Consider the following 9,736-nt stretch of genomic DNA (forward strand, 5'->3'; position numbering starts at 1 on the left):
TCATTATCTTCACAATGTCACAAGCAGCATTGTGCCTAGATATTTCAGTGTCTCCCGCCATATTTTCTTTTCAGTATTTGATTAAAAAAAGTGAATATGCAAATTTTTTCTCAAATAATTTAGAGTTATGGTTAATAGAAAATTCATGATTAGGTGACTTCACAAATATTAAACTGCAAAATAGTCGGGGTCCACTCTTAGTTGCTCTGAAATTGCCCTTAGAGTGTTTGCTTGCATGATTGATTGCCCTGTGTGTCTCTGTATTGCTTTATGGATGGACAACCTATCCAGGGTTCGCCAATGACCTCTGGAAATGGGCACCAAACTGCCATCGCCCTATACTGGATGTTACTGGTATATATGAATTGGTGCTCTAGTAAGTAGGAGATCTAGGAGATCAAAAGACATTAAGAATGATGTGATAGCAGAGGATGTTTTACCATTGAGTGACAACCATTAACTAATCAGGGAGTAACAAAACCACAGAAAACCTTAGTTTCTTTAAATCCATCAAAACAGTGCTCTAAAAATACCATAAGTATGAAAACTAGGATTGCAACCATGCCCATTCATTCGTTTGTAACACGAATTAGTAAAGCTACAAATAAACATAGAAAATCCAAAAGACTTTTAAGCTTTAAGCTTTCAGCTGGATGCCTTTCTATAGCATTCTCTCCAAGCATAAATACTGGAGGCCAGGTGACACAAAGAGAAACGCTGAAAATGTTTTGAGTATTACAGTCGCCTGTACAGTAATGAATAAGCTACCATGTATCTAAAGCTGCTATTTAATACAATTATTTAGCAAAACAAAACATAGTTATAAAAATTGTCTTTCCAGCAAGGACAATGATAAGTTGACATCTTTCTTTCTGTGAGACAACATAGCATGGAGAGTTCAAAATTCTAAATATATTTAGAAAACTTTAAAAGATGCACTATAATTTATTCTTACTGAGAAGTACACTCTTTCAAATTGCAGCTCTGCTGGGCAGAACTTGGTTTTCAAATTAATCTAAAGATGAAAGCTTGTGAATAGAGTGGTTTTTATAATAAGGTTCATATTGTCATGTTTTCCCGCTAGACAAAAAAAAATCCTTTTGTGTTTAGGATGCTTCACTTGCTTTTCTTGCTGTCTTTATCAGTACATAGAAAACATCTAATAGTCATTCTGAAACTTCTTTAGTGACATACTGGTTCAGCCACCACAAAGGATTCTTCAGCAGATGTAATTTTATATTCTCCATTAGTGTCTATGTGTGTGTGTGGATGGTGCTGCATGTTCAAAGCTTGAAAGAGTGACAAGATGGCCCCCGAGAGTGCACAAAAGATTGATATGATTGCATCAAGGCTTGGCTTTAAAGTGCTGCAAGACTACTTGAAGAGGCAGCGTGTCTGAACTGGAATAATGGGAAGCTGAGATCAGACGCTGTTACCATGAGCCCATCTGCAATACCAGATACTTCTGATCACTCTGTAAACCGTCTTTCTTACACACTGTTAAAAGGTCCCCTGTGAGAATGAGAGCTCAAACGCGAGAGAATAATAAGATGGAAAGATGCGAAGAAGAGCTGTATTTCAGGACACCAAACTGGGCTGCTGGACACTTGTAAATATTCTGCAGTTCACATATATTGCTTTTCACATGTTTAATGATCTCCGGTGACTATTTGATTGAGCTTTTTACAGCAGTAGAATATTTAAAGTACCTAATTCACGCGATCTATTCCAATATGTCGTAATATGAAATTATAATATAATACAATACAATCATAAGATCTGTCAATAATGCATATCAAATCATGTCTTTAACAGACACATGTGAAAGATTTCTTATTTTCTGCTGCATATATGTTTGTTCTCACAGGCCTGAATCACTTTCCTTTTTTGCTTTAGAGATTTCCATGTTGATTCAAACTTGCTGACAAGCTGCTACAAGCTGTGTGTGACAGGAACCATTGAAAAATGTACATACTTGAAAACCAGCCGCAATTTATACCTTAAATATTGTATTTAAATCTTTTTTCCAGGATGTAAAGATTATACAACACACTTCTCTGAATTGGAAATTTAGATATTTGGATTCACAAGATAAACATTTTGTATTTTTGTCTTTCCTAGACATGCTCAAATTTGTAAATATATTGTTGATTTGCTCCAAAAATAAAATCATGTGATCAAGCTAATTGAATAAAATAAGTAAAAGAAAATCACAGGATCCAGGTGTTTAAAAATTATGGTCTTTTATTTTAAACAAGATTTTAGTATTCTATTAAACAATTTAGCTGTCATTTCAGTGCTGCCCTGTAGAAGTCTGTTAAACACAGCACTTTACTTCCAACCACACATTATTCAAGACCTATCATCCACTGCAGTTTTGATCCACCTATTCAGTTTTTAATGATGAAAATAACATAAATATTTTCTGAAGCTAATGCTATACCTGAGATATTCTCACAATTTTTTTCTCATAGCCTATTATCACACTGGAAGAATCCATCTTTCATGTCCAAGTCTTTAGTAAATAACCTGCCCTGATTATCAAAACATTGGCTTGATTGAGGCTCCCAGACTATTTGGGCGCAGCTCAGAAAATTGCTTTGGTCATTACTGAAATGAACGGGTTGTGTTTTTTCCAAATACATAAGTTGCAAAGCTGATCAGTTGCATTTATGCCTTTCTTGTATTTTATCCTCCATCCTCTTGGACAGAATTCTAAATATTTGTATGATTTATGACGATGAACACTTAAAATGTTATTTACAAGACACATAAGGCAAGTTTCTTAATAGTAAATGTCAGTAAGACGTTTGGCTAATAGTAACTTTGCAAAAATTCATAGACCTTGACCTTCTTTACAGTAATGATAATGTTCCATTTTCACATGTTTGAATCAATGGGACCCTATGAGATTGTCCAAACATTGGGATCACATTTTACAGCCTAACCTTGCTTTACTAACATTTACTAATTATGTGACAATTGATCTTTGGATTTTTGACAATTGATCTTGATTTTTGGGGTGTGTTGGAGTAAAGAGGGTATAATACCCTTTTTAGATTCTTTAGTTGTAAATACTTGCAACTGTAATATTTTCCATCCACTTCACAATTTTATATTATAAGGGTTTATCACTTAAAATCCCCCCAAAAATATAATGAAGTCTGTCGTCACTTGACAAAACGTGAACAAATTCAAACTACATTAATGTTTTTTAAAGGCACTCTATATAAGGTGGAGGGAAAGAGACACATCTTTGTGATATTGTGTGTGTGGGTGTGCTGTGTATATCTCATGGTGTGTGTTAGTGTCTAATTCTCAGTGACAGATAACTGGTTGGAGGAGCAGTGTGTCAGCTCTGTTTACCCAGGACAGGCCTCCTGGAAATTAGACCTAACTCATAACCACAGGCGCCAATTGTCCTTCTTTCAACACAGACTCACACAAAAACTGAAACCTATATGAAGAAAGTTTTGAAATACAAGCATTTGCAGTAGAGGCAATATTAAACAGAAACACATGCAGGGGAATGAAAACTCAAGGCCTTAAAGATACACATAAACACGCACACGCCCCCATGCACACACACACAGTTACCAGAAAACAACTTATTCAGTACCTGTCACCTCTGCTTAATAAATAAGAATGTGGTTTGTGTGTGTGTGTATGTGCTGTTGGTGACAGATTTAAGGATTATTTGAATGTGGGCATGTGTGTGTACTAGTGTGAGAGAAATAGAGATGGGGCAAGTAGAGGAGCGAAGCTGTCTAGATTAACCATTTAGTCTGTGTGGTCAGGTGCCTTAATGAAAACCAATAGAGATTCACCCCGCTTTAATGAACAGCATACACACCTCACAGCTTCAATTTGCACCTGCAATAAGACTCTGTCACTCAGTCGGCATTTGTGCGTGTATGACTCTTAACAGAGAATGAAATGCATGCAAGAGGATTTACTTTTGTCTTGCTTTTTCTCTTTCTTTTTTTGTCTATCATCGTTTTTTCTTAGTGTTGGTTTTTCCATTCTCTTTCTAATTTACTTCCTATTTTCTCTTTTAAAATTTGTATTTCTGGTGTTGCATGGTCTTATGCGAGCCTTGTGAAGTCAATCTGGCATGTGACACCCCCGATCTTGAGTCTGCAACCAGTAAACAACCCTGGCAATCAGAAGCCACCAAATTAATTACTGTGTGAAAGTTACACACACACATTCAAACTCAACTCCATTGCAAATTCTAGATTTCTGGAGTCAAACAGGATGATCTGTGTGTCCGATTTAAAACTAATCCTTAGACAGGTGTTCGCAGAAAAACATAAAACTCCGCTTTAACATAATCTTAGAGCTTGTCTGTGAGAACTACATCAATGTTAAGCTTTTTTTGTAATAGTGACAAGTTAAGCAGTATCATGTCAAAAAGAAACTTTATTGGAAAATAAGCTATAAATCTGTGGAAAAATTTTAAATAATAATTTAAAAAAATCAACCAAACATAACTACATTTAGATACAATCCAGCATCATTTTTCTACACATAATACTGTCAATGGGTTTGACCTCAAGTCAAAACAACAAAACCAATGTCAATGAGACACAATATCACGCATATGCAGCTGAAGTACAGAATTTGTAAAGTGAACAAATCTACACAAACAACTAACCTATAGAACAGAGGTTTTCTGTGTAGATGTCCAGTTAAAGGTGGAAATACATCAAATGAAGAATACAATAAATACTATACATTCAGAAACATAATCAAGTTGGAAATTTTCAGGTGTGTCCACAGCAAAGTACTAATCTTGGTTTTTGTGAAATAATTTGGTTTCAGTGTGCGAATAAAATGAATGTAAGCATCCAAAATAAAAGTAGGAAAGACTGGAAAAATTAAAAAAAAACATTGACCTGTCTAACAGCACTTGGGGAATTAAAAAAAATCATGTGAAATGTCATAGGTTGGCTAATAATTTTGTTAATAATTTAATGGAATTGCTAAAAGATTCCATCAGGTTCATTATACTTGAATGTTATATTATTTTTAAGCTAAACACTCATTTCAAGCAGACATAAAATGTATTATTATTCTGATAAATTGAACAGAAGTGGTAAAATTTACTAGCATTCTGTATATAATTTTCTTTTTTTGAGCCTTTTAGAGTAATTCATATACAGTTTGTGTTTATGTCAAATGTTGCTGATCCTTTGGCTTCTGCAATTTAATAATTGTGGGGAGAATCAAAAAGGCTAAACAAATCTGAAGCAAAAACCTTTATCTGATTGTGATAAACTCAGCAGATGTTACATTTTAGTTGATCCTATTGATGCATCTATGCAATCATATTTGCACTTAACTAGTCTGGTCGGGGCAATTTTAAATGATGGACTACTGCTTAAAAGTATTATAGAAACAAGGAGGCTTTTAGATACAGCAGGCAGTGGGCAGCTTGTGTTACCTTTCTTGGTAAGCTCATGTAAAATAACAGTAACAGGTCACAGTGTGTTATCTGAACAGGTATTTGACCTGTCTGCCCTGACTGTGTAATGACTAGACTGGCAACATGATATGTGATGACTGACTAATTTAGCAGCCAGACTCACAAGGATAGAAGAAGCTGACTCCTCTCTGTATGTGGAGAGAGACAACGCCACCTTTTCCCTCAGTATCACTTTCACACACAGTGATGCTCTTGTTCTTCCTCAGTATTGTAATGTTCTTTCTGCAGCTTTAACCCTAGTTTTGCTGTCACTTTTCAAGCTACTATGGCACGACTATCTCCTAATGCACTTTTTGACATTTGTTATCAATGAAATGAAACAATTTTCAGTGAAACCGCCTACCTTCAGAAGTATTGATTATGTGAAGATTTGTGTGGAGCTGATAACTTAAACTGCACTGCACCTTAATCCCTCTATGCATAGCATAAAACAAAGTGGTGGCAGTATCATGCTTTGGGGATGATTTTCTTTACTGGGGTGGCTTCCTGGAGTTAATTGGAAGATAACTATTTTCATTATAGATGCAAATCCAGCAGAGACTCTTTCCACAGTTATAGTTGCAGCAAAAGGTGATTCAGAAGTCAAAATGATTTTATAATACATGAATAAAGGCAGGGAAACACAAAATTTGTTTAAATTAGTAAAAACAAAAACAAAAAAAACTGTTTGATGTATAAAATCACAAAACACTGAGCACTTAAAATCTGCATTAACTTTTTAATTAAAACACTTCTTTGGTTTAAACAAGTATTAAAGATATTTCCTGTTTAAATTGACTTTACGTTTATTTAAATGGATTTCTCTTTTTTAACATTTAAGTGTCTTCCACAGAAAATATTTAAGCCTTTCCCCTTACACATGCTGACACATACAGGGACTGACTTTCACTTGCTTCTCAGGTACATGGCCAGACAGGTGAAACTCACACCACCATCATATCACCTGAGCCGCTGATACAAGCTGATGCCTTCCACTCTGTTACCTTACCATCACAGTGTAACATTTCTTAATAATTACCTTAGCTCAGAGAAATGCTGGGAGCTCAGATAACGATTATCTGTGCAGGAGAACATATACAACAATACTCTAAAAGGTTAGCAAAGAGATTGTTGGTGATTTACTGTAATATGATGTTTTGGGATACTTTAAATGCATCCCAATTACATCCAGCTTATTTGGAAGTAAGTTACTTAGACCAGAAAAGGAAACTATTTGTTTAGATTAAATTACACCACATACGTTGAGGTTTTTGTGTTAACCTTTGTTTTATTTCTATTCTAATGGGAATACCTAGAGGGAATAAACAAATTATCCAGCTCTAAAATGTCAAAGTGTCCCTTTTTAACAACTCTGGCATGTTGACTGTGACATGCCCACCAGGAAACACAACTAATGCCATCAAGGCCTAATTATGAGCCAGCTCTAACTGTGCTCCAGGCTTCATCCATCATACTCACTTTGACACTGTCTCTGCCCATATAAACACTCATAATTACACTCTGTATCGGATGCTATTTGTCATCCTCTTGCTGGCTGTGTATGTGCTTATCACTGCTATTACAGTCATATTAATACACCAACGCAGCCCCTATTGGCCTCACACTGGAATATATGTTAGTAGACTGAGATTTGAGTTTGACCTTGATACTGCAAAGTAAATAATAAATATTGACTTTCATACTACTGTGCTTTCTGGGTTTTTTTATTTATTCATCCAATGAAAAAACATAAAAATTGAGCCTTTTGAATGGCATCCAAAGGTGGAATCATAATAAATGTAAAATACCTGATGTTACAGTGGATTTAAATATGGGCATCCCTGTGTGACATAAAACTGAAAGCATTGCCTATTAAAGAAATGGGATTTGCAACATTTTTTCACTTGAATGAGGGAGCAAACTTTTAAATCTGACCAACATACAATACCTTCGAACAACTATTCACACCCCTTGAACTTTTGTATGACAAAAACCTTGAATGCCATTGTGAATGGAAATGAAAATGATACATGCTTTTCAAAATGTTTTGCAAATAAAAATATGCACTCTCCCTAAAATTAATACCAATTTTAGCTGCAGATTCCCTAAACAGCAACTTCTAAGTCTTGAAACAGATTCTGAAAAGGATTCAGGTATCACTGGGCCAGAATAACAATCCCCCAGTCTCAAGTCCTTTGCAGTGTCTTAAGAGTTTTCCTCCATCTCAATCTATCTTTTCTTTAAGATACTAGCTACCCCATCCCTGCTGAAGAAGAGGATCACCACAGCATGATGCTGTTACAATTGGGATTGTATCTCTAGGTGTTAGTTTTCTGCCTTCTGGAGCTCTTTTCATGCTAGTAGACTTAGTTTTGGTCTCATCTTTCCAGAGCACCACTCCGCTTCATGAGTTGTAGCAAACCAATATCAGAACGTCTTTTGAGTTTCTGTAAATTATGACTACATACTGTATGTCTTATAGAGGCCAGATTTTTAGTGTACAACTAATAGTTGTCATGTCAACAACTTATCTCTACAAATCTCCATGTATCTTATGGCTGCTTTTCCAAACAATGTTCTCCTTTCCCAGCTATTGAGTATAGGTGAAAGGCCATGTCTTACTATGTTTACAAGTTTACAACAACCATTCTTTGAACAGTGCCCTTTAAAAACCTTCAAAGCTCTGTATATTGTTATGTTGTTGTCTCTTATGAGACTCAGCGAAACCATTTCATTTGTTTCCCTCTCCCTCAGTCTAGTCTAGCATCTTCAGCAGCCTCTAAGAGTTTCATCTAGGATTGTCCATCATTTAGCTCTATCAATTTTTACATAAACTCTAACCAGCTTCCCTGGCCCTTCTGAAAGAAAGCATGATGCTGCCACCGCCATGTGTCACTGCGTCTATAGCATGTAGGTGGACTTTGTTTAATCATTAGCTGACATCTGATGGCAATTGGTTAATCTGGATTTTATAGATTAAAGGTAGTAATATTTAGATGCATACCACACTTTTTAATTGCATAAAATTCTGACAACCATGTATCCTTTTTCTTGCCCTACAAAGTAGGGCATCATGTGGTGGTCCATTACATAAAATCTCAGTAAACTACACTGCATTTTGTGGTTGTGGCAGCACATGAATAAGTCACAGTGGTTTGAATATTTTTGTAATGAAGTGTTTATTATTCCACACTCAATATACATGTAACAGAGTTGGCGAGGAGAACACCGTCAAATTCTTTTCCTGCCGCTTAGTAACTTCTACAGTTTTGGCTCTGTGTTCATTTCTTCAACCTTTTTATAATTTCATTCAACCTTCTTTTTTTAGGACTCGTTGTGCCTCAGGCTGGTCTCTTTGGTCCGATGGCTCCCAGCAGGTATGTGAATTCAAGATGAAATTCTTCTTGGCACATTCGGCATGCTGAATATTATGATGATTGCATACAATAGCCAAGAAGAAATTGTTAACATATAAGGAGGTGTGTGACTCCTGACATTTTTCCGAAAATTTATTTTAGTTTTTATGCTTTAAATATTCATCAATTGGAAAATGACTCACTCTTACATTTAGTAAAACTGTATTAAAATAAAAAATAATCTGGTTGTTTGGATCAGCAAAGTGATTAGATAAAAGCATGGTTCTTCCTATCCTAATTATGTTTGATTATCCAAAATGTTTATTCATATTTTAAAAAGAAATTAACTAAATGGTTGTTAAATCCAAACTTTAATGCAGTGAAATAAAATCAACATCTTGTACAATGTTACATTCTTGTAGTCCCCTTTGTTTCCTTTTAAGTGACTGTGATCAACAGCACAATATATATGATATGTTTAAAATGAACTTGGGCAATGTGTAATGCACTTGGCCATGTAGTCTTTTGCCCTGTGTACTTGTAAATTAGTTTTCAGTTGTTATAAATGACACCAATATAGAATGAAGAGTTGCACAAAGAGCACAGTTTATCCAATCTTTTCAGTCTGCTGTCTTGACTGAACTGCGCTGTAAAGTAATGAAGCACGACGTAGTTTTCACAGAGAGAGCTGGTAATTATGGAAGCGCTGTGATGAAAAGGTTTTCTTTAGATGGACTAGATTGGCCATTCATTACCAACACCCCCACTACGCACAGGCAAATGCATACCAGCTTCAGAGACAATGGAGCACAGACTGATTCAATCTGGGCTTGTATTTACAGACAACAATGAGATAATCAAGTAGAGCATTACACTGAGTAGCACACGGCTGGCTGTGTGTGTGCATCTCAGT

General features: G+C 35.6%; 1 long non-coding RNA gene across 1 annotated transcript in view; it reads left to right on the forward strand.

Annotated features, from left to right (window-relative positions):
- The window catches only part of LOC111609453, a 29,878-nt gene extending 21,034 nt beyond the window's left edge, over positions 1-8,844 (forward strand). Inside the window, exon 3 of the long non-coding RNA XR_002753128.1 lies at positions 8,796-8,844. This is a non-coding gene — a long non-coding RNA (uncharacterized LOC111609453). The remainder of the gene's footprint in view (positions 1-8,795) is intronic.
- The last annotated feature ends 892 nt before the right edge of the window (positions 8,845-9,736 follow it).

This window comes from Xiphophorus maculatus, chromosome 8, assembly GCF_002775205.1.
Source record: "Xiphophorus maculatus strain JP 163 A chromosome 8, X_maculatus-5.0-male, whole genome shotgun sequence".
NCBI classification, from domain to species: domain Eukaryota; kingdom Metazoa; phylum Chordata; class Actinopteri; order Cyprinodontiformes; family Poeciliidae; genus Xiphophorus; species Xiphophorus maculatus.